Source organism: Stenella coeruleoalba, assembly GCF_951394435.1.
Source record: "Stenella coeruleoalba genome assembly, chromosome: 14".
Classification (NCBI taxonomy): domain Eukaryota; kingdom Metazoa; phylum Chordata; class Mammalia; order Artiodactyla; family Delphinidae; genus Stenella; species Stenella coeruleoalba.
In genome coordinates, this window is record NC_137160.1 from 75938055 (window position 1) to 75961929 (window position 23875).

A 23875-nucleotide genomic window follows, 5' to 3' on the forward strand; every position below is an offset into this window, starting at 1 on the left:
AAGTCCAAACAATGCCCCGAGCTCCGGTGACTATCCAGTGAGCGTGTGAGTGCTCTAGCCCCTGCCTGCCTTTCAGGACCGAGCTTCTGTTCTGTCCCCGTCCTCGACATCCAACTGAAGGGGCGGGGGTGCTTCTCCCCAAGACCCCAGGCCCTGCGTGGGTTCGCGCTCGGGCCGCTCTGCCCACGCCCTCTCGTTTCCAGCGGCCCAAGCTCGTCGGAGGGGACCAGAGGAGCGCTGACCTCCTCGGTTGGAGGAGATGGGGGTTGGGCCCATTTCCCCCTCCTAGACCCCCGCTCGTAACAGCCCAGAGGGCAGCGACCTTGCCCGGCGGCCACGGCCCGCCCCCTCCCTCGCGCCCCCCACCCCTTCCCGGTCAGGCTTTGAAGAGCGCGTTTTACGAACTTCTACATTTTCCTTCTGGAGGCGTGTTTGTTCTTCTCAGTCACCTCGCTCTGTTTTATGAGCTTCAGAGCTGATCTGCATGTTCTCCCCGCCGTGTAATTTCAATGTGAACTCTCCCCGGAGCGGCCTTTCTCCTCTTGCAGCCGGCCAAGTCGTTTGAAGGCTGCACAAACATTCTTGCTCTCTCCCGTCCCCGCAAATCTGGGCTACACCCGCGAGGGCAGGCGGAGGCAGTTACCCCGAGAGTTCCGGTGGATTGGAGCCCTTCGGCAGACGCCTTCAGACCGTTTGGATGGACGAATTGGGGGAAGGGAGGGGAAGCATTCGAATAGCTGCCCCCGTGGCCCCTCTTCTTAAGGATTACGATGAGGTGTGTGGGTGTAAACATTCCCTAATCCATAGTCCAAGTTTTGGGAAGGAGGATAGTGGAGACGCACAGGGACTAGGGCAGAGGTGATGTAAACCTGCACCTTCTCTCCATTGATCGCCTGGTTCAATTTTCAACTGGTTTCCTGGCAAGGAGGTGTTATCCCCACTTTACAGATGAGGAGAACTGAGGCTGAGGTCAGTTTCCCAGCCACCCTTTTGGGATTCAACTCCTATTTTGAACGAACCCTCTTCAGAAGAATAAAGGTCAATACTTAGGGTTTAATATAACATTATTAACTACTTTTAACAAGTGCCCTTCCTTTGTTAAGCCACCCACTATGTTTCTGGCACCGTTCTAAGCCATCTGCTTATTTATTTCTCACAAGTGTTTCTCACAGTGACTCTATGAATTAGGTACTCAACACATGACAGTAAAGGCAAGGCACAGAGATGTTGTCGCAGCCCAAAGTCACACAGTGAGGAAGCGCTGGAGGCAGGATTTGAACTCAGGAGGAGGCACTCCTAACCACCAGTGTCATGCCTCTGGGGAGAGCCTTTCCCAGCTCCCTCCTGAGCCACGTGAAAGAAATCCCAGGCTTACTGACCCTGGACTGCATTTTCCTCCCCAAGGTCTGGGGAGGAACAGGAAGATGGGGATGGGACAAGGGGGTTACGTAAGATGGTGACTTCAAAGGCAGCCACCACTAGGGTATATAGCCTTGGCTCTGGGTGGCTGGCCAGGGGCACCAGTCTACACGCTGTGGGCTGTCCACCCTCGGTCTCTCACCCTACCTCTTTGTAGTCCAAGGACGGAGAGGGTGATGGAGAAGACTGAGGGCAGAAGTGGACCGGGAGGTCTTGACATTGAAGGTGGGGGAAACAGAGATTAGCAGTTGATAATCAGAGTAAAAATAATGAGAGTAGACATCCTTTATTGAGCACTTACTCTGCTCTCCATAAAAAATGGTTCTTTTCTTACGTGACTAGCCCTATGGGTAGGGACTTTCAACTACTCCCTTTAAAAGGCACAGAGAGGTTAAGCCGTTGGTTCAGAGTCACAGAGCCAGTAAAGTCGTGGCTTCAGAGCTCCAGGAGGGAGGAGGCTGTTGGGGGGGGGCGGGGCTCACTTTGTGTAAATCTGGCGCATTGCGGTGGAAGCAGGTTCTGACTTTCTCTGATACAAACCTCAAAACAGAATGAGAGGATCTCAGGACCTTCGGTCCAGCCACCCTCCAGATGGGGAAACAGGCCCGGTGAGGGAGTGGAGCATGACCTTCAGTTCCGTATCAAGTCAGGAGGGCGAACAAAGGTGGAACCCCATGGTCTGGGGCTTACCGGCTCCCTCCCAGGCCAGGGTGCTGACAACAGCCCTGAGGGAGGAAGCAAGGGAGGGGTGTGAGAGCACCAGAGACAGACCTGGGTTTCCCTTTTGTCCTCAACTTACTGTGTGACTTTGTGCAAGTTGCTCAACCTCTCTGGGCCTCAGTTACTCCACCTGCAAAATCATGGTGGTACAGGGGTTAGATGGTTTAATTGCTAAATCATCGGTGATCGGAATGTTCTTAGATGCTCATCTGGCCACAACCAAAAAGCAGATTCAGAGCCCAGTAGAATGGGTTTCCAATCCCAGGCTTCTCTGAAATCAGGCTCCCCAGACTTTGGAGGGTGGGTGGCAGTGGGAAGCTCCCTGGATCGCTGAAGAAGCGCCCTTTCTTTCGCAGGCACCCCAGAGGCTTCTGGGTTCCAGCCCAACGATGGAGTCTCTGGGCTTCTACATGAGAAGTGGGTTATAACCCCATCTCTGATTCCTCTGAGGCCTCCTGTTCTTGGGGCCACTGAGCCCAAGGAGTGGGGGCTGGAGGGTGAAGGTCTTGGCTAGAGTAATTAGGCTTGGCCGGGGGGTCTCTAAGACCAAGAAGCTGTGTGTGCTATGCCTGTATTTATATCGAACCAGACTGACTTACATGAATACCGGTTTTAGGCTCGCATGGACACGGTATACCCCTGCTCCGCCCACCCTCCTCCTTTTCCTTCTTCTTCTTCCTATTATTATGATTAGTGCTGTTATTTAAGGGCTACGCTTTTTCTAGCAGCACTGTAAGCCAGCTGTGTTGCAATTTACAGTATAACATTGAGAGTCAGAGAGGTGGAGACACTTGCTCAAGGTGCTCAGCCAGTAAGTGGCCCAGAGACAGAGAAAGACAGATGAAAATAGAGGGCAGAGAGAAGAGGCTGAGGGAGCAGGCAACGTGACAGACAGAAGAAAACTCCCATCTCCCTGCCCTAAATCTGACACGAGCTGGGCCATCCTTGATACGATCACAGACACCCAAAGACACCTGGGACACAGAACAGTCCCAGGAAGTGAATTGTTCCTGCAGCGAGGGGTATCCCTTAACGCTGGGATCAACAGCTCCACAGATGTGCTGATGGACGCTCTAGGGCTGATTTATAGAGCTGTCTCCATTCCTAGGGACTCCCTGAGGCAGTGGAGAAATTACAGAAATCTCAGGCTTTCCTATTCTGCTCCAGGAAATGGAAGGATAAAGTGTGCAGAGGTGGGAGCCAGTGCCCAGGGCAGCAGAGGACGGCGGCCTGAGGGACCAGCTGGTTAGAGGTTCCTGGGACGCAGGTTCAGGCAATGTACCAAACACACGGGGCGGGGGGAACAAGGCACCCCACTGGGGGCTGGAGGCATGGGGCAGCCAGTGGTGGATAAAACTATTGTGCCTCCAGGAAGAGTCAGAGGGGGCCTTGGGCATTATTTTACGGACCCAGAGAGGGACACTACTTGGCCAAGGCCACTCGGAGTCTGGGATGGGGTCAGGGATGGGGGTCCCGCCTCCGAGGGCCTGGAACCAGCCCTTCCCAGCCCCCCTGCGCCGCATGGGGTTGGGGGAGTAGTGGTGGGGTGTTTCCGTAATGGCTCCAGCCGAGGTGTCGTGGGCTGGTCCAGCTCAGACGTTCAGCCTCGGCCTCCCTGTGCCCTGGCACTCGCGGCGCGGCTGCGCACTTCTCCGCATCGTGGGCTGGAGAGATGGCCCAGCTTGTCGGGCCTGGGAAGGAAGAAGGGAAAGCAGGGCCTGGAGGACGAAGCGGGGGTGGGGGGAGCGTAGGGGGAGGGAGCTGCGAACAAAGGGGCCCGCGCTGGATCAGGCAGGGCCGCTGAGTGACGATCCCCAGGCCCAGCGGCGGGGCGGGGAGGCTGGGGGGGGGGGGCGGGGCGGGGGCGCAGGGAGATGCGGAGACACAAACCCACACAGAAGAGAGAGCCAGGCGGAAGGGCAGAGATGGACGGAGAGAGATCGGAAGAGAGACACACAGAAAAGAGAGAAGGAGGCCGGCTCGGAGGTGGAAGGATGGAGGGAGAAACACGAGACAGAAGGATACCGAGGCACACAGAGAAACACGGGGAGACAGAAGGTAGACACAGGAGAGACTCAGGGGCGGACAGAGAGAAATAGACTCAGAGAGCCAGAGAAGGAAGCCTGAATCAAGAGGAGGGAGAGAGAAAATAAAGACCCGGAATTGATACAGAGACAGAAAGGCATTGTGAGTGGGAGAAACAGACCTGGAGGGAGACAGAAACAGAGAGGAAGTGAGCAGAGATGGATAAGACAGCAGAACCGGTCAGTGTGATTTGTAGCCGACAGTGGACAGAAAACCACATCGATGCAAATTCACTTCGGCAGCAAGGATCTGAGGTTCTCTCTGCTGTGGGTCCTCGGCTGTCCGGGCCCAACTGGTCCTGGGTCAGGGGACATTTACCCCTGAGGCTCCAGCGTAAGGGACTTTGGCTACAATTAGTAATGGGGTTAGTTTCCTTTCCAGATAAAGGGGCTTCTGTAAGTGGTTTTGAATGCCCTGCCAACCCCATCTTCAATTTTTAAGGGTCATCCTGCCACCTCTGGAGTGAGCATCTGAGGGTGTGCTGCCCCCAGGCTGTCCGACTCCAGGCAGGACCTCAGGGACACTCAGCAGGCCCTCAAGGGAATATCCGTCCAGCTGTAGGGACACACTTGCCTGCACACACGTGTGCAACCTCTCCCAGATACAAGCATCTTCATTGCATATGTGTGCACATACCCTCACGCAAGTCCACCAGACACACACACACTTCACTCACTGTGGCACACATGTGTGAACTCACCTATTCATTATTTGTTTAGAATCTCTCACATGCGAAGTGTTAGACTGGACATTAAAGATACAAAAACAGGGCTTCCCTGGTGGCGCAGTGGTTGAGAGTCTGCCTGCTGATGCAGGGGACAGGGGTTTGTGCCCCGGTCCGGGAGGATCCCACATGCTGCGGAGCGGCTGGGCCCGTGAACCATGGCCGCTGAGCCTGCGCGTCCGGAGCCTGTGCTCCGCAACGGGAGAGGCCGCAACAGTGAGAGGCCAGCGTACCGGAAAAAAAAAAAAAGATACAAAAACAAAAGAGTGGAGGGGATCTCCCAGTCTCCCCCTGTAGGCGGGGGTACCAGGGAGGCGCCAGGCACTGGGCATGGGAACCGTCCCTCTGTCTTTGAGAATGTCCAGGGTCAAGGTCTGTGGCGTGGTAGAGAGGTCCAGGCCCCCCACCTGTGTAGTCAGGGCTAATAGCACCCCCCTTAGTGTAGGTGAGCTTGGAGCAAGCTTGGGGTCTCCCAGAATATGGATTCATTCTTCATCCCCAAAGCCTCCCCCCTGATATGGGGATTCAGAGGACTGGGGGTCCTGTCCCTGCATCAGGTTCTCAGAACTGCCCCCCACATCTGTTTCTTTGGGGAGTCAGGCATAGGAGGAGATTGTCTCTTCCTCCAAAGTTGGGAACCCCACCCTGTGAGGAGCTGGGACCCTGCGAGGAGTGCGGGAAGAGGTTGGATTTCCTTTTGTATTTGCCTCAGCGTCCTGGGAGGGTGTGCACTTCCTTCCAGCTGGGCTGAGAGTAATGACCAAACCCAGTGGCCGCTTCCAGTTCTGGCCCGGTCTTTTCACTTCATACATCCTAATGATTGGAATAACAGCCAATGTTTATTGAGTGCCCACCGTACCTGAGTGTTTGCCAAGCACTTTACAGATACTGCCTGATCAGGAATTCCCTGGTGGCCCAGTGGTTAGGACTCCGAGTTTCCAATACAGGGGGAACGGGCTCGACCCCTGGTAGGGGAACTCCAAGATCCCCTATGCCGCGAGACCAAAAACAAACGGGGACTTCCTTGGTGGCGCAGTGGTTAAGAATCCGCCTGCCAATGCAGGGGACACAGGTTCGAGCCCTGGTCTGGGAAGATCCCACATGCCGCAGAGCAGCTAAGCCCATGAGCCACAACTACTGAGCCCATGTGCCACAACTACTGAAGCCTGCACACCTAGAGCCTGTGCTCCACAACAAGAGAAACCACCACAGTGAGAAGCCCGCACACCGCACACCGAAGAGTAGCCCCCGCTCGCCACAGCTAGAGAAAGCCCGTGCGCAGCAATGAAGACCCAACGACGAAGACCCAACGCAGCAGCCAAAAATAAATAAATTTAAACAAACAAACAAACAAAAAACAGCAATGCTGCAGATACTGCCCGATGGCAGGCTCAAAACAGCCCTATTACATGGGAGGAATGCTTGTGAATCCCATTGTACAGATGCAGAAACTGAGGCCCGGGGAGGTGAAAGCATTTGCCCCGAATAGTATGGCCAGAATTCATGCCCAGGCAGGCTGACCCCAGAAGTCAAGACTTTTAACTAACATCCACCCTTGGAGCAGATAGTTCTGACCTATCTCTGCTGCCTCCGGAAATGGGCAAGATGGGGGAGATTTGCATGTGATTGCGTGAGTGGGGGTGGTGGGTGGTGTAGTTTCCAGGGGTCAGCCAGGAGCTGCCCTGGGATTCAAACGGCAGAGGCCCAGGCTGGGGAGAACTTTCCAAAGAGCAGCCGTTTCCTCTGACGGCTTTAGGGGCCTTGCCCAAGCCCACCAGCTCAGTTAAGCTCTGCTTTGGTCCCGCTGGAGGACTGCAGAGCAGCCGGCTCCGCGCCCAGTTGGCCTGCCGTGTAACAAGATAGTTTATGTTATACCGCCGAGCAGAAATAAAACTACTGACTCAAGCACTGCAAACAGATGCCGCCGGCCAGAGCCCAGGGTCCGCGGCCAGATGCTCCTCTGAGAACCCCAGGAGGGTAGAAGCCGGGAGCCTGGTCCCTCCAGACCCTGCGGCTTGGGGCGGGGGCGGGGGCGGGGTGGGGTGCCGCTGCAGTAGGAGGTTTGGGGGCTGCTAAGGGGCTTTCGGAAATGGCCGGGGAGGAAATGAAGAAGGAAAGGCGGCCCATCTTTCCTTTCTCCAACTTACTCGTTTCTCCACGAATTTGGCAAATTCTAAACTTGAGACCTGCCAGTTTCTGGATTTTAATGGCTTTTCCTCCCAGGAAGAGAGGTACAACCCGGGAAGCGAGGTGAAACCCAGGAAGCCTCCCGGAAATCCCCATGAGTTCTCCTAAAATACCCCAAGTAAACATGCTCTGAGTCCCCGAAACCCCCCTCTAAGATTCTGCCCCTAAGCTCTCAAGAGAGTTCTGGAACTTTATCTCCTAACTCATCTCTCCCCCCCCCCCCACCCAGGTCTGCTGCTTCATCTTCTAGACTGCAGCCACCAGGACCTTCTTTAAACCATGCAAGTCATGCTCTTGCGCCCACACCTTCAATGGCTCCCTATTATCCACGGTAGAGCTTCTCAAAGAGTCGTCTGAGGAGTGTGTGCGTAGAAGTCCCCTGGCATGGTTGTTAAAATGCATATTCCAGGGCCACACCCTTGAGCTACAGAATCCACCTCTTTTGGGGGCCTGGGAATCTGCATTGTGAACAATCCGAACCCTTTCAGGAAGGAGGCAAGGTGTAATTTTTTTGTGAAATGAGCACATTGTAGAGTCAGTAGGGTGATGTCAAGTGGAAAGTGGGTGCAGCCCTTTTCATTCTGTTATTCAGCAGATGTTTAGAGCACCTACTGTGTGCTGAGCACTGTGTTAGGGGCTGGGTGCCTGGGATACGGTCTGGACAAGGTAAATGAGGTTCTGGCTGTCTTGTACTTCCAGTGACTTCGCAGGAAGAAGAGCTGGATGATGGTTGGAAGGTTCCAGAAGATATCATGGGGAGGTACCTCAGGACGGAAAGGTGAATTATCCACAAGGATTCAGTGGCTGCGCTCCTGATCAAAGGCCGGTGTTGCGAAAGCCTTTGAGGTCAGAATTGTGAAACAGGATTAAAGGCGCTGACAGTTCTGCAGAAGCACAGACTTTGGGGAGAAGGTGAGAAAAATAAGGAAACGGGGGCATCCCTGCTCTCTCCTCTGCTTATCTTTCCTGCACACTCCAAAGGTAGGGACCTTATCTCCCCTTCTTCCCAGACCCCCCCAAAAGTGCCCGCAGTGCTCTGGAAATGTTTGTTGAATGAATGAAAGAAGGGAGGTGGAAGACGGAGGAGGAGATAGAAGACAAAGAAGGGAGGAAAGAACAAAAAGAATGAATAAGGAGATAGGAAAAGAAGGAAAGAGACAGCAGGCCTCCTGTATAGTTCATAAACCCCAGACGTTATTTGGAGTAGGGGTGAAAACAATGTGTGTGTGCACGCGGATATAGACCCTAGAGAATATTAGGGTCTATTCTTAGAAACCAAGGCATCTAGGAACGCATAAGTGGCCCCTGTCCTGTGGTCCATTCTCTCCTGGAGGGGGAAGAAGGCAAGGGATGCTGATGTAGAAAGGCGGAGTACTGGGACTTCCCTGGCGGTCCAGTGGTTAAGACTCTGCGCTTCCACTGCAGGGGGCACGGGTTGGATCCCTGGTCAGGGAACTAAGATCGTGCATGTCCTGTGGCGTGGCCAAAAAAAAAAAAAAAAGTGGGGGTGTGGAACTGACCTGGCTGAGGTTCATATCAATGAGGACAGTCACAGGGGCTGCCAGGGGAAAGGCGATGGGGTGTGTGCGTGTGTGTAACAGGCAGAGACTTTCAAAGCAATCAAAATAACTCTGATGAACACTCTCTTCTACCCCCTCCCTCTTGGACCCCATTTCCTCCCAGTCAAGGCCCAGGACAGACACGCCTGAAAGTAATTCTAAGAGGCAGGAGAAGTTGAGCAATTATTTTTACACTAAAAAAAAATTTTTTTTAAAGCCCTCAAAGATATGGGCATACTCAGGGCTCTAAGATTCTCAGAGGCCCTGGCCACCCCATCCCTGAGTGCGCCCTCCTTCCCAGCCCCCATATGGTCTGGCCTCTATCTTCTGCCCGTGTGTGACAGACAGGCCAGGCCAGGCCCCCCCAGAGACCTCTCCCTCCCCAGCTGGAGGCCTGTCCCCTCTGAAACTGATCCCGGGCCTTTGGATCTAATTTGTTTCTCTGTCTGCCGGGTTTGGGGGGGTCTTGCCTGGAGACATGGTGGTCACAGGTGACATCAATCATGTCTGCATCTTCCCAGGGATGGGGATAGGATATCAGAGAGGTGACCAAGCATTTGCCACATGATTCACATCATCTCAGCATTGATTAATTGGGTTCATCCTGAGTTTCTGAATCATAACAACTGTTTTTCTCCTTCACCGAACGTCAACAGACCCTTAAAGGGGAAGGATCCATTTACCCAAGGCATGTGGTGCATTAAATTGATCAGCTCCTATTAAATGTTAAATGCTGGATGCGTTTTAGACAAAGTCGATTTGCTCGAGGTACGTTTCAAAGGTTGTGTGATGATTAGACATCTCTCTCCCTGCCTCGCCCCTTCCTCTCTAGCTTTTCCCTGGACGTGTTTTGGCTTTGGCCTCTGACAGATGGGATGCGGGAACGTGTGGGCTGATGGAGAGGGTCCTTTGCTGGGGCGGGGGGAGACAGGGTGGCGGAGAGCCCCTACAGACTGTTTAGAAGAGATACAGTTTCTGAAAAGTTTAATAAGGCAGAAAACAGTCCCGGATGCCAAACTTGCCTTCCAAAAGTTAAATATCCGGAATGCCTCCTGCCCCGAAATGGAGGAGAAAGCAGCATTTCCCAAGCCAAAAAAAAAAAAAAAAGGGCAGTTTTCTAGAGAAGAGAAATTCTGTTTCTACACTGGTATGGGTTCTGGAAGCTAAATAACCCAATATGCTTGGCCTGGAAGCAAACTCCAGTTCTGATGTGATCAGTCAGTGAGAGGAGGGTCAGGAAAAATAAAATCAAAGCTCAGGCAAGTTTCCAGCTGTCCTTCCTACATATGAAAAGAGATGCTCGGCCGGGCACCCAAGGTCACACTGGCTGTGTGACCTTGGACAAGTCACTGTGTTTGTCTGAATCTCAGTTTTCTGAGATCTCCGGTTTTTAAATAAGAGGACTAATGATATTCACCGGTCTGCTGAGAAGTCTAGACGAAAAGAAGGAAGGTTAGTGAAGTAACTCAGCAAATGCTGGGCTCTTGGTAGACACTGGATAGGTAAAAATGTATGTGTTTGAGGTGAGAGCGGGGCTGTCGCCGGGAGGTCCTGGTGCCTTGTGTGTGTGGATTCCTTTGGTTCACAAAGTTTCAAAATGTAGGTGAGCTCCAAGATTTAGCCAAGGGGACATTTTTGGCTGTGATCACTGGTAAGGGACCTGGAAGTGGAGATCAATCTGTAAGTGTGGGCTTGGCAGCCCCTAGTGATGTTGGAAGAGTGAATTGGGAATTGATGAGCGTGTCTGGAAGGTTCTAAGGGAGAGTGGAGGCTCTTCACCCTTATGCAGCAAACCTCCCAGGAATCCCCCCCATCAGCAGGGTTTTCTCTCCCAGCAACAGGTTCAGTTACTTGAAATGACCGGCATCCTCTGTGACCCCTGACTCGTTCTTAGTGATGGACAGAAGGTGATGGACAGGTTCACCCGTGCTCTGTGGCTCTGGGTTAGGGTGACTCTTCCCAACCTGAGCCATGTTTCTGTGGCTGCTGCTTTTGCCTCTGCTAAATCGTTTTGTGGAATGATTGGGCTGTCCTGGTGTCCTGGGAGACAGCAAAGGGGACAGACAGATCCCATGGGGAGAAACACAGGCAGAGGTGGGAACAATCCAAAGAGAGACAGAAGGAGACAAGAGAGAGAGAGAGACACACACACACACACACACACACACAGAAAGAAACGCAGGAGAGAAAAGGATAAAGAAGAGAGGAAAAAAATAAAAGCAGAGAGAGACAGAGACAATTACCCCTACCCAGAAATACAGAGGAAGGGGGCCAGGAGAGGGTCAGAAATACCAGGCGGTAGCTGCAAAGAGAAACTGAAATCCAAAGACATAGTCATACAAGGAGAAAGATGACAGAGGTAGAAACAGAGCGAATGAGCAGGCAGAATGAACGTGGAATTCCCTATCAGCATCACCAGGCCTTCAAAGTCCCCTGCTAGCCTGGTGCCCTGGGAGGCACTGCTGGGGTACCACAAATTAGACATTGGGGCTGCAAGGCAGGATTACATCAGGGGAGGGATGGACGGTGGGAAGGATCAAAGGCAGCCAGGGCCCTGGATTCATTGGCAGGACTCCCAGTGGGGCCCACAGGCCTGAATTCCTGGCGGGACCCCCGGGAAACATGCTGCTGGGCAGATAGAGACGTTCCAACCGCAGGCTGCCTTCACCTCTCCCTCCCTCCCTCCCTCTTTCTCTCGCATGTTCCTTGAAATCAGAATTGAGGGTTGGTGAATGCTTCATTGAACTCAGGATAGCAGGGTGTGCTCTTCGAAGGGACCCCAGTTCTTGAGTCTCAGTTCCCTTGTGTGTGAGACAGACATTCTAGTAACAGGTGGGGACTGCCTTCCCAAATTATCGAAGACCTGATGGAATTATGTTAAGTGTTCAGGAGGAAAAAAAGTAAAAAGAAGAAGAAGGAAGGAAAAAAGGGGGGACTTCCCTGGTGGTCCAGTGGTTAGGACTCCGTGCTTCCACTGCAGGGGGCACAGGTTCAATCCCTGGTCAGGGAACGAAGATCCTGAATGCTGTGTGGTGTGGCCACAGGGGGAAAAAAAAAGAAAGAAAGAAAAAAATGAAAAAAGGGAATTCCTTGCCAGTCCAGTGGTTAGGGCTCGGTGTGTCTACTGCCGGGGCCCAGGTTCAATCCCTGGTTGGGGAACTAAGATCCCGCAAGCCAAAAAAAAAAAGTGTTCAGGAGGGCAGAAAGATGTGCTGGTTTGGAGTGAGACACTCTTGCGATTAAATCCAGCTGTCTTTCCTGAGACTTAGTCTTCTCCTGTGTAAAATGGGGATCACAGGAGATTGCCATGGGCTGTAAACCATCACCAGTGCTCGGCTGAGCCCAGCGCCTGGTGCCTAAGAAGCACGGGGCCCACGGCAGCTCTAGGAGACAGAAGCCAGATTGCTGCCCGGACAGGGGGTAATATATGGCATCCAGCTCCGGCCGAGAATTGAATTCAACCTCAGCTGGAGAATTAGAACATTGTGATTAGAAACAAGAGGAGAGAAGGGACAAAACAACCTGTCTTCAAGTGCATGATGACAGAGCACAGACTTTCCTGGCAGCCCGGGGGGCTGGGGAAGGACAGGGCAGATCATATTAATAACAATAAATTATATCTGCACTGTGATTTATGGCTCTGAGGCTCTTCCCATTATGTTATCGCCCAGTGCCTTAGGAAGGGCGCACTCTTCTGATCATTGTCACAGCCCTTTTAATGTCCCTGCTGCTATTAGTGACAGTGGTGTGATCCGTGTTATTATTGATGTGATTCTTCTAGTTTCCGAATTGGGGAAACGGTGGTTCAGGGGGAGCAAATAACTTGCCCAGGGAAAGAGCTGGACCAGGATTTAAATCCAGGTTTTGTCCCCCTGGGTCTTTTCTGGCTGCTCCCTAGGAAAGAGACCGTCTCTTTTCCATGCTGCCTTTTTGTCTTCTCCATCCACTGGGGCGTCTTGGTTCCTTCTTTCCTGTGATAGACACTTGAGACTTCTCTTCTTATCCACCAAGGGTGAAGGGGCTCAAAGAGCCCTCCTGTTGGACCCCGAGGCCCTCCATCTGCCTAACCCACCAGCACCCATCTCTACCCCTTATTCCCACTGGTGGGAGCTCCCAGCAAGGAAAGAATTCCCTCCGGCAGCTGCCCATTGCGGGGCAGGTAGGGGTGACCCGGATGTGGACTTGAACTTCCAAGTTACCCCCGGCCCCATGGCTGCCCTCACGCCTCTCTTTGAACTCAGCAACAGCCTGGCCAGAGGGTTCACTGTCCTCTTTCCCTCTCACCTCCTGTCCTTTCCTTCAGGCAGCTTGCAGTCCGATTGGGACTGAGTTGATCTGGGGACCAGGTTCATTTAGCAGTTGCAGAGCGAGCTATTTCAAGAATGTGCGGATTCAGTCCTGGAAATGGCCTAGGAGGAGACCGCTGGGCTTCCGAGCAGGAGAACAAATGAGCTCCCCCCTGCCCGCCACCCTTCCTTGCATCCCATCCTGCGATTTCCTTTGTCTCAATCCCAAATCCCCCTTTACATGATCCCGGAGGCTTCCTAATAAAATAGAACTGTAACTTTATCTAAGACGAGTGCAGCACATGTAGAATGGATAAGGTGTAATTAATAACAGAAAATAATGTTTCCCCCCTCCTGACCTTTCACCCCCATATAAGTGTCTTAAGTTTTATGACAGCCAAGCCCAAAATGACTGTGTGCGTGCGTGTGCGTGTGTGAGTGTGTGGTGTCTGAGCCGAGCCTCGTATGGCCCCTCAGACATACTTGGGGCCAGTACGTCTGTCTGGTGAGCATTCACCTAGCCCTGGCTGGAATTGGTTTACGTTTCTGGGTGGACTGGCCTCTCGCTGAACCCAGGCACTGCCTGAAACTAATCTGATTTCTTGAAGTCAGGATTTGGTCTAGATCTCAAAATACCCTGTATCTATTTCCATGCAAAACTTGGGGCGATGCAGAAGTTGAAGGACGAAAAGAATAAAGGGGTGAGTGTGCGTGTGTATACACACACACACACACACAGTCTTTTGCTGATCTAGTACATTTCAGGATCCCGGCTGATTCTGGGGAGGGGGTATCGATAGTTATTGGCGTCCATAGCAGTAGGCAGGAAACGAAGATGAACATTGGCTTTGATGCTGTAAATCCTTGGCCATACAAGGATCTCATTATGGAAAATGCTCTCAAGCGATTGCATCTCCCCACCCCGCCACATAGCATCATCCTTGCTGTTTATCTGGGAAGGGACGAAAGAAGTGTGCTTGGCCCAGCGAGGTAGGGGCTGGAGGAAGCAGGGGAAGGGGTGAGGGGAGCCCCGTCTCCAAGTCTCCGCAGACTGTCGTCTGCCGTGGGAATTGAAGGGCACTTGCACCGATCCTGTTTGTCTTCATGGTTCCATAACCGTGTTCTTTTTGAGTAATATTATCTTGCTTTAAAGGTCACCGGGCTGGCCTGAGCTCTTGGTTTCTCGTGATTCAGTACGTGCGATGCTCAACTTTTCGGGAAGTCCTCAGCACCGACCTCTGGGTTAATGGAAGCCACACCGGCCACGAAGCCAGTGGCTTTGAATCTTCCCCAGGATGGGGAGGCCTGGGCAGGGGGAAGTGAGCTTCCTCCTTCTGAGCGGCAGCGCTGATGTGAACCAGAGGTCATGCATGTTGTGGGCCGTGGGTAGGTTCTGCAAGACAGCGGCAACTGGACCCTCCAGATTCTTTCCCACCCCAAGCCTGGGGAGTTTTATTTTCCATGTTTGCCTTCTCTGGGCTGACTTTTCCGGGACCCCTAGGGCACCAGAGGGACTTTTGGGAGGAGATCCGGAGCCCTAAATCGTTAGAGAAGGCCCCCTCTGTCTACCCCTCTGGTCTTCCTCCTTCCATCTTTGGCTATTTCAAGCACAGATAAACCAATGCCTGCCCCCCCCGCCCCCGGGGCACTCTCGCTCACCGATGTTAGGTGACAGGCTGGATTTGGAGGGAGATCTCTTTCTCCTGGGGGAGCCATTGGGATGCTGAGGTCTTTTACGGTCATGCTTGAACTCTGGAGAGCCCCCAAACTGACGGCCACCTCTGCTAAGTTGATCGTATATTTTTCTGTCATTCTGTCATTCCGTCATCCTTCTCCAAATGCTTTGGCCTGCCATATTTTTATGACTCTTCTTGCGAGAAGGGAATCCATGGAGGGTGGGTCAGCATGATTTATCTTCAAGGAGAAGGGAAGGGGAATTTCTTATCTGTGGTATCAGGAGGTGGGATTTTCCTCTTATCACTCTGTCTTTTGCTTTGGGAGTTTAAATGCAATACAACGGGTTGGATTGAGCAATTCAGGGAGTTCTTTAGGAAAGTTGACAATGACCAGGAATTGGGGACTCAACCGTCTCCTAATTTTACATCCTGCTAGTTATTTAAAATCACAGTACACCAGTCCTGGAGTTTGTTGCCAGGGCCAGAAGATCTTGATTGGATTAAAATATTTCCCAAGGGGAGGTTTTGAGGCTTTGGCAAACATAATGAGAGGAGTAGCTCTTCAAAAACAAAACTTGAAAAATTAAACAAGTAATATATACTCATTATTGAAAAAAAGTAGAAAAGGCCGATAAGGAAAAAAAATGACCTGTAATCCCACCCCATGGGGCTACGTATTCATATTTTACTGTATATCTTTCCAGTCTTCTGGGTATGGTACATGCGTTTTAGATGAAAATAAGTTATCGCGTATGCTGCTAATGACAGTTTTTATTGGCAAAAACTATATGTACCTATTGTAAAATATTCAAATAATATGGAAAATAACAAAACCACCACCACCAACAAAAACTCAGATTGCAACCACTATCTACCTTCAGGTGAATATCTTTCTAGATACCTTTTCTCATATTGTTTGATACCCTGCTTTAAAAAAATCTTAACATAGGGACTTCCCTGGTGGCACAGTGATTAAGAATCCGCCTGCCAATGCCGGGGACACGGGTTCGAGCCCTGGTCCGGGAAGATCCCACATGCCGCAGAGCAACTAAGCCCGTGCGCCACAACTACTGAAGCCCGCGTGCCTAGAGCCTGTGCTCTGCAACAAGAGAAGACACCGCAATGAGAAGCCCGCGCACTGCAATGAAGAGTAGCCCCCGCTCGCCGCAACTAGAGAAAAGCCCACGCACGTTATCGAAGACCCAACGCAGCCAAAAAAAAAAAAAAAAAAAACTTAACATAGAATGGGCTTCTCCCTGCCAATAAATTTGTCTCTACACCATTATTTCTTAGGGGTGGAGTTGTGTTTCATTATAAGGGTGCACCAAGGTTTAGCTAATACATCCCCTGCAGCTGGGCAGTTAGATCATTTCCAATTGTTCACAAAGACCTCGGGGACTGGCCGATGTGTTGCAAACACTTTATCAGGTGGGATGTGTGTCCCGCCCACAGCCCATCAAACAAAGGTGCACCACGCCCACCAATAACTGTATAGCAAGACAGAAATTTGAATCCCCTAAGAAGACCTTTAGTAGCAGAAAGCCCGACTAACAGTGATTTAAACAAGGAGAGAGTTTTTGGGTTTTTTTGTTTTTCTTTCTCACAGGATGAGGAGTCCAGAGGTGGGCTGCCGCTGACATTGATCCGGCTGCCTTATGAGGTCATCAGGATCTGGCTTTGTCTTTTATCACTCCACTGTCCTTAGCATTTGGCCTTTTTTTCTCGTGCCTGTCTTCCTCATTTTCAAATATGGCTGCCTCAGCTCCAGGCATCACATCTGCATTAAGACAGGAAGGAGAAAGGGGTGGCACCAGAAGGCTTTCCTCTTGAGCATTTCTCCTTGATGAGAAATTGAAACTCTCCCCCAAATCCTCCCAACAGACCTCTGCTTACATTTTATTGGCCCAAACTGTGCCACATGGACTGCTTTAGCTACCAAGAGGCCAGGGAAGTGAATCTTTTCTTTTTTAGACCCTGTTATAGGAGGTAGGAAGGGAAAAAGCTGTTGGGAATGGCTGTTGGATTAGTTAACTAGTGGTTAGGGCAGCCAAGACATTTTCACCCATAGCTAGGCCTGTTCTGGGGCATTGCCTCTACTTACCCATTCCTGACCCTGTTTACTCTGACTTTCTGTATTTCACCTGACCCTTACATCTCCGATCCCCGCTCCCAACTCTTCTCCTTTCTGTCTGGCCTCTTGGTTTGGGAGACACACTTAGACTCCCCCATGCCGGACTTGGCTTTTCCCTTAACTTTGCCTATGTTAGCAAGATGCTCTCTAGTCTGTAAAGTGCTGGGTTATTCGAAGGACTTGCTCATGTGAAAATGGATTCAGTGCTGGGCTCCGCAGTGCTGCGGCCAGGAATTCCTTCTCTGAATTCCCAGCCTCCAGCAGAGAGCTTGGCATCATTCATGCTCATTAAACCCGAATAGAGGGAGGACAGTGGGGCATCTTTTTAACCCTAGTGATTCCACAGATCTGATAGAAGCAGAGCTGGCAAAGAATGCCCTGAGTGAGATTCTTCCGGGGGCGTTTCTTCAGTGACCTGTGGCTGACTCTTGATTTGGGACACGTTGCCCAAGAGGAGACGCCCTGTGGCATCAAGATGCTGCATCTCTGAGAACTCTGCTTTGTGACTAGGTATCATGGGATACCTTTGAGTTGGACCACACTCCAGTTTCTCTTGGGGGGATTTTTTTTCACTCTGCAACCCCAAAGATCCTGAGATAGGTGAGATCTAACGTTGTGTGGAGAGTCTATGATCAGGTTTGCTGTGAATCTGCAGCTTAAAGCCAGATCTGGATCTGTTATGATCATTTCACGATTTTGTTTACCATAGTGAGTCCGGGGTCTAGACAGGATGGAAATAGCTAGAGGAACCTACTCTCCCAGGTTTATTTGTCAAATAAAACTGGGGGCAAGGGGTGGGGTGGGGGGTGGTGGATGTAAAGACAAAAGTATGAAAAGAAGAAGAGTTAACGTTCTTTGAGAGCCTATTCTGTGCCATGGCCCCGAGGGAGGGCATTTGACATATACGAGCGAACTTAACCCTTGCAACGATCACTCGATATAGTGCTCTGTTATTCTTGCTGTGTAACAAATCACCCTCACATTTAGCAGCGTAAAACCACTCACAGCTCCTGCTGTAAGAATTAAGCCAGGATTCAGTGGGAATAGCTTGTCTCTGCTCCGTGAGGTCTATACAGAGAGCTCAGTTGGGAAGGCTCGATGACGTGGTGACTTAATGGCTGGGGACCAGAATTATCTGAAGGCTCCTTTACATCCTCTGAAGGATTGAGGCTGGTGTGACTTGAAGATTCTGATTGCCAGTCAGAGCACCTACACAGGCCTCTGCGTGTGGCCTGGGATTCCTCCCAACGTGGCCGCCTCAGCCACGCCTTAACACCGTGGCTCAGGGCTCCAAGACCAAGTGTTCCGGCAGACAAGTCAGAAGCTGTATCGCCTTTTGTGACCCATCTTAAAAGTGTACAGCACTATTTCTGCCATGGTCTATTGGTTGAAACAGTCACAGACGACCCAGATTCAAGGGGAAGGGACACAGATACGTATTTGGATGAGATGAGTGTCAAAGAATTTGGGGATGGATTTTAAAAGTGCTGGAGGTAGATACAGTGAAACCCAATTTTACAGACAGAAAAGTGAGGTCAGAAAAGGTTGGTGATCTGTCCAAGATAACACACAAAGCACGATGCGGGGCCAGGATTGAGCCCAGGGTTATAGTAGAGAAAATGCTTATGAATGCATATGAAATTATGCATTTATTATATTAAGAAGAAGAAATAAGATCACTTCTGGCTCAGAGATCATTAACAGCTGGTTCAGTGCGACCTACGCTCTTTACCGAGGGAGACACTGACTCCTTGCTGGAAGGCTGTAGGCTATTGGACTAAACACACAAGCCGTCACAGTGAAGTCAACTGGGTAAATATTATTGGCAAAATGGGGTGATTCCTCTCAGAGTGGGGTCATCCTGGTTTTGAGAGGTCAACCAGTCCAGCCTTTTAGCAGAACCTCTCATAAACCTCAGTGGACTCAGGGGTCAATCCAGGTTTTGAAGATAACAACTAATACGCTCATAGCACTGATGTTTACTGAGGACCTTTATATGCAATGTCTCCCTGACTTGAAGCAGCTTTTAGATCTCTTCTGCCTGCCTGGGATATATCCTTCTCATCCTGCTGGATAATAGCTTACCTGGACCGAGTGCTTATGATGGTTTCAGCACAGCGTGGGGTTCTTTATTCCGGTTATAATCATCACAACACCTCTATGAGGGAAGGATTAATATACCCATATAACAGATGAGGATACTGAGGCTAAGTAACTCACCCAAGGTCACCTAACTTAAAAGGGCACAGTGAAGATTTGGACTTAAGCCAGCGGTGGTTACACCCTTATGCATGACAATGACTGTGTCCTCACTTTGAGATGCCTGTCATGGGTCCATTCCAGAGCGCTGGTCGGGGGCTCCTCTGGTTGGCTGAGTGTGTCCCTAGGAACACCCTAAACACAGCCCCCGGCGGAAGCACAGGGGTTAGAACTCCAACCCTCTAGCCCGGAGCTATTGACATTGGGGCCTGACAGTTCTTTGTTGTGGGAGCTTGTAAGTTGGGAGGAATAATGGGACCTACCTACAGAGGGTTATTTTGAGGATGCTTTGAGTGAATATTTACAAAGTAAATGACAGATGAACTGTTACTCTATCTCTTGCTACTACAAGATGAGAAACATCTTTTATCTCTGCATCTTCAGTGCCTGGGACTTGGAGAATGTTCACTGAATGAATGTATAATCCTTAAGTACTGTCTTTTACATGCAAACAGTAGATACCTACACTTAAGTCTACCTGAAGTCCCACTTCCCAGCCTGTATGCAGACCCATGTGTCCCTGGAAAGTTCAGAGCGCAAAGGAAGCCTCAGATGGGCTCACCTTTGCGTGTGGAAAATTCCGCAGATGCACTTTCTGGTCCAGATCACCCCTCCCTACCCCCACCAACTGCAACTCCGCAGACAAGCCAGAGAAAAGAGAAGGGAAGAGTGAAGACAATTCTGAATGCAACAGCGAATTCAGCTGGTGTGTGGAGAAGCGCAATATTCCAAACACAATTAAAACCCAATCAGGGTCCGGAAAAGTGCATTAATGTCCCTCAGTCAAACAGAGCACATGTGGCTTAGGCGTCTCTCTGGGGGCCACTCCTTCAAGGGCTGTCATGATGTCAGTGAAGTCCCCTACCCCGGCAGAACCCCTTACTATCCTGCCCAGCCCTGAACCTCGGAGACCAGGATCTCTGGCCTAGAAGGGAGCCCAGGGCCATCTCTGTTTGTCTATTTTTTTTTTTTTAATTAAAGAAAAAAAAACATTTTTTTTTGGCTTCTCCATGTGGCTTGCGGGATCTTAGTTCCCCAACCAGGGATCGAACCCGGGCCCCCTGTAGTAGGAGGGCGGAGTCCTAATCCCTGGACCGTAAGGGAATTCCCTGTTTGCCTGTGTTTTTATCTCTAGGTATATATGTGATTGCCGAAGAGGAGAGGTCATCTGAGTTTCCATGGGCGTTCACTTATTTTCAGGAAAGAATGGGAATGGTTCACTCATTCAGTCAACAAACATTTCATCTAGGGGCTGCTTCTGTGAGTCCAGCACTGGGATACATCAGGGGTTCTCAGCTGGGGCCAATGTCCCCACAGGACATTGTGCAATATCTAGACACACCTTCAGTGGCCACAACATGGGGTGCCTCTAGTGTAGGGGCCAGAGATACCATGAACCATCTTGAAATGCTCAAGACAGCTTCTGCAACAAGGAATTATCCAGTTCAAAACAATAGTGCTGAGGCTGAGAAACCTAGCTAAGGCCCAAGCGATAGATAGATGAGGTCCCTGCCTTGGCTAGGTTTCCTTGAATGCAGTCATCTTAACTATTTTTTTTCTTTTTTTAAAAAAATTTTTGGGGCTTCCCTGGTGATGCAGTGGTTAAGAATCCGCCTGCCAATGCAGGGACGGCGGGTTCGAGCCCTGGTCCGGGAAGATCCCACATGCCGTGGAGCAACTAAGCCCGTGCACTACAACTACTGAGCCTGCGCTCTAGAGCCCACGAGCCACAACTACTGAGCCTGCGTGCCACAACTACTGAGCCCGTGCACCACAATTGCTGAGCCTGTGCTGGAGAGCCTGCAATCCACAACTACTGAGCCCACACGCCACAACTCCTGAAGCCCACGTGCCTAGAGCCGGTGCTCCACAACAAGAGAAGCCACCGCTGTGAGAAGCCCGCGCACCACAATGAAGAGTAGCCCCCACTCGCCGCAACTGAAAGAAAACTCGCGTGCAGCAACGAGGACCCAACACAGCCAAAAATAAATAAATAAATTTATTAAAAATTTTTTTTGTATTGGGGTAGAGTTGATTTACAATGTAGTGTTAGTTTCAGGGGTACAGCAAAGTGAATCAGTTATACATATACATATATCCACTCTTATTTAGATTCTTTTCCCATATAGGCCATTACAGTGTACTGAGTGGAGTTCCCTGTGCTATACAGTAGGTCCTTATTAGTTATCTATTTTATATATAGTAGTGTGTATGTGTCAATCCCAGTCTTCCATTTTATCCCCCTGCCCCTTACTACCCAACTATTTCTTTAAGCAGCTGGACTTGGAGAGGGGTCCCTTTAAAAACAACCTCAGTCTTTTTTTCTCTGAGCGTGGGCCTGCTGGTGAATTGTGTCTGTGCGTGCGTGCGTGCGTGCGTGTGTGTTCAGAGCCGTGGGGGGTATATGTTTGGACTTGTGCGGTTGTCTGTTTATGTCTGTGTGCAGCGGTGTGGCTCTGTTCGTCAGAACTTTTCTGTCATTTCCTTCCCCTGCTTTTGCCAAAGAAGCACGGGTGGCTGGTTAAGACCTTCTAAGGTTGAATTCTTCGCCGGGCAAGATTCAGACATCCTTGGGGACAAGCCTTCTGTGTTTCCCTGTCTCCACCCCAATCCCTCACTACCCTCCCTGCCCCGACCTTGGCCATAGAACTAGAGGTCGGTAAACTGGCCTCTGAGTCAAAGCTTTGAACTTGGAGTTTAGTTTAGGCTAACTCCGCTGTGCTTGGGTGAGGATCCAGGAAGCTTTAAAAATGGTGTTTCCGAGGAATCCAAGACCGGCCACGAGAGCGATTGCTCTAGGCTGGGGGTTTTGACCTCATCCCTGTTGGCCTTCTGGGCCAGATGATCCTCTGTTGTGGGAGGCTGTCCTGTGCCTTGCAGGGTGCGAGCGGCATCCCACTAGCTGCACCCCACTGCTGACAACCAAAAATGTCTCCAGACACAGCCCAGAGCCCCCTGCAGGCGTACAGTTGCCCGGTTGAAAACCATTGATCTACAGATGCAGAGAACAACAGGGGTGCATCTTAACACACTTCATTTTGAACTATAGAAGCCATATCCTGAAGTGTGATACTGTGAGATTCCATTTATACAAAGTACAAAACCAGGCAGAGCTAAACGGGATAGTGGTTGCCCTTTTTTTTTTTTTTTTAAGATCTATTATTTATTTATTTATTTTATCTTTTTGGCTGCGTCGAGTCTTAGTTGTGGCACGCGGGATCTTCGTTGTGGTGCGTGGGCTTCTCTCTAGTCGTGGCGTGGGGGTTTTCTCTTTCTAGTTGTGGAGCGTGGGCTCCAGAGCACGTGGGCTCAGTAGCTGTGGCGCGGGGGCTTAGCTGCTCCGCGGCACGTGGGATCTTAGTTCCCGGACCGGGGATCGAACCCGCGTCCTCTGCCTTGTAAGGCACATTCTTTACCACTGGACCACCAGGGACGTCCCAGTGGTGGCTCTCTTGAGAGTGGGGGTCAGACAGAGATTGGAAAGGGGCACCATGGGGACTTCTGGGGATGTCTGTTTCGTTTTTAAATCTACATGCTGGCTACACTTATAATATATGTGCTTTTCTCTATGCATTTTACACCTGAATCAAAAAGCGTGTGTGTTGAGGGGGTAACATACTAAGTGAACACATTTGGAGAATGGGAGAAGACTGTGTCAGGAAAACAATCCAAATGGGACAGGTTTCGTCTCCTTCCCAAACCCCGTAGCGGACGGCTCGTGAGCCGCTATATTTAAACGATTCTTAATAGAATCCCTCCAGCTGTTTCTAAACCTGCAGAAACAGTAACTCTACAAGGCAATGATCTGATTGAGGAGAACACGTTGTACAAACACACACACACACACACACACACACACACACACACACACACACACACACACACACACACACACACACAGAGATGTCACCAGGCCTGTGTTGAATTGAATTTCCTGCCTTTGTGTTTTCCAAGCAGCCCTACGGAGGGGAGCATGCTGCAAACTGATACGTGAAATGAACCAATAGCCCGGGTTGGGACTTCTAAAAACAAATGGGCCTTTTAATCGTCTGGAGGGAAAAAAATCATCTACGTGGGCAACGATCAAGCTCCCCTCTTTTCACCCATTTCAAGGGAAGCCTTGGCCTCGAACCTCTTTCTTGAATCCTTGTCACCCGCACCAGCCCCGTCTCAGTCCAGAGGACCTCAGATTATTATCCTTCTGGCGTTTCAGGTCTTCACGAACAACAACACGGCCACGGGGATGCCGCAAACAAAGGCTATAGGCATTCTCTATTTTCTTGAACACTCCCCTTTCAGGGAACTCCAAGAAGTTTCTGGAAACAAGCAGGCCACAAGATGTGTCTGAGAGACCCCCAGTCTTCCTCCCAGAGGCCTCCCCGGGCATCAGCATTTGGGAAAAGCCCTGTGGACGCTGGCTTCAGCCTCCCCAGCTGGTCAGCATTTATAAAGTGGGGCACATCTGTTCCTGACTGTTAGCATGGAGAAGGGGAGGGGCTTGGGGGAGAGGAGAAACCCCAAACACTAGGATTGATCCCACTTAGTAGTGCCAAGAGAAAATTGCTTCTAAGTTGGATTCAGGGAGAAGTGCTTCATCAAAATGCCCCCTTCGCCACCCCCGCCCCTCCCGCCTCCCTCCCGCCTCCCTCCCGCCTCCCTCCCACTTTCCTCTTTCTTTTTAAAAGTCTCCAGGTTCTAGCCAGCCTTGAGATTTATGATGTGTTTCGCTTTTCCAACACCCTAAGACCGTATTTGGGTGATAAAGAGCTGAGAGGTCTGCAGATAGCCTGTTGGTTGGAAAAGAGAGTATGATGAACGATGAACGCAGG

General features: G+C 50.8%; 1 long non-coding RNA gene across 2 annotated transcripts in view; it reads left to right on the plus strand.

Moving 5' to 3' along the window:
- Positions 1-23247, plus strand: part of LOC307197072 — a 42672-nt gene extending 19425 nt beyond the window's left edge. For both annotated transcript variants that reach the window (XR_013831317.1, XR_013831318.1), the window contains exons 2-3: positions 7835-8047; positions 23004-23247. This is a non-coding gene — a long non-coding RNA (uncharacterized lncRNA). The remainder of the gene's footprint in view (positions 1-7834; positions 8048-23003) is intronic.
- Positions 23248-23875: the final 628 nt, after the last annotated feature.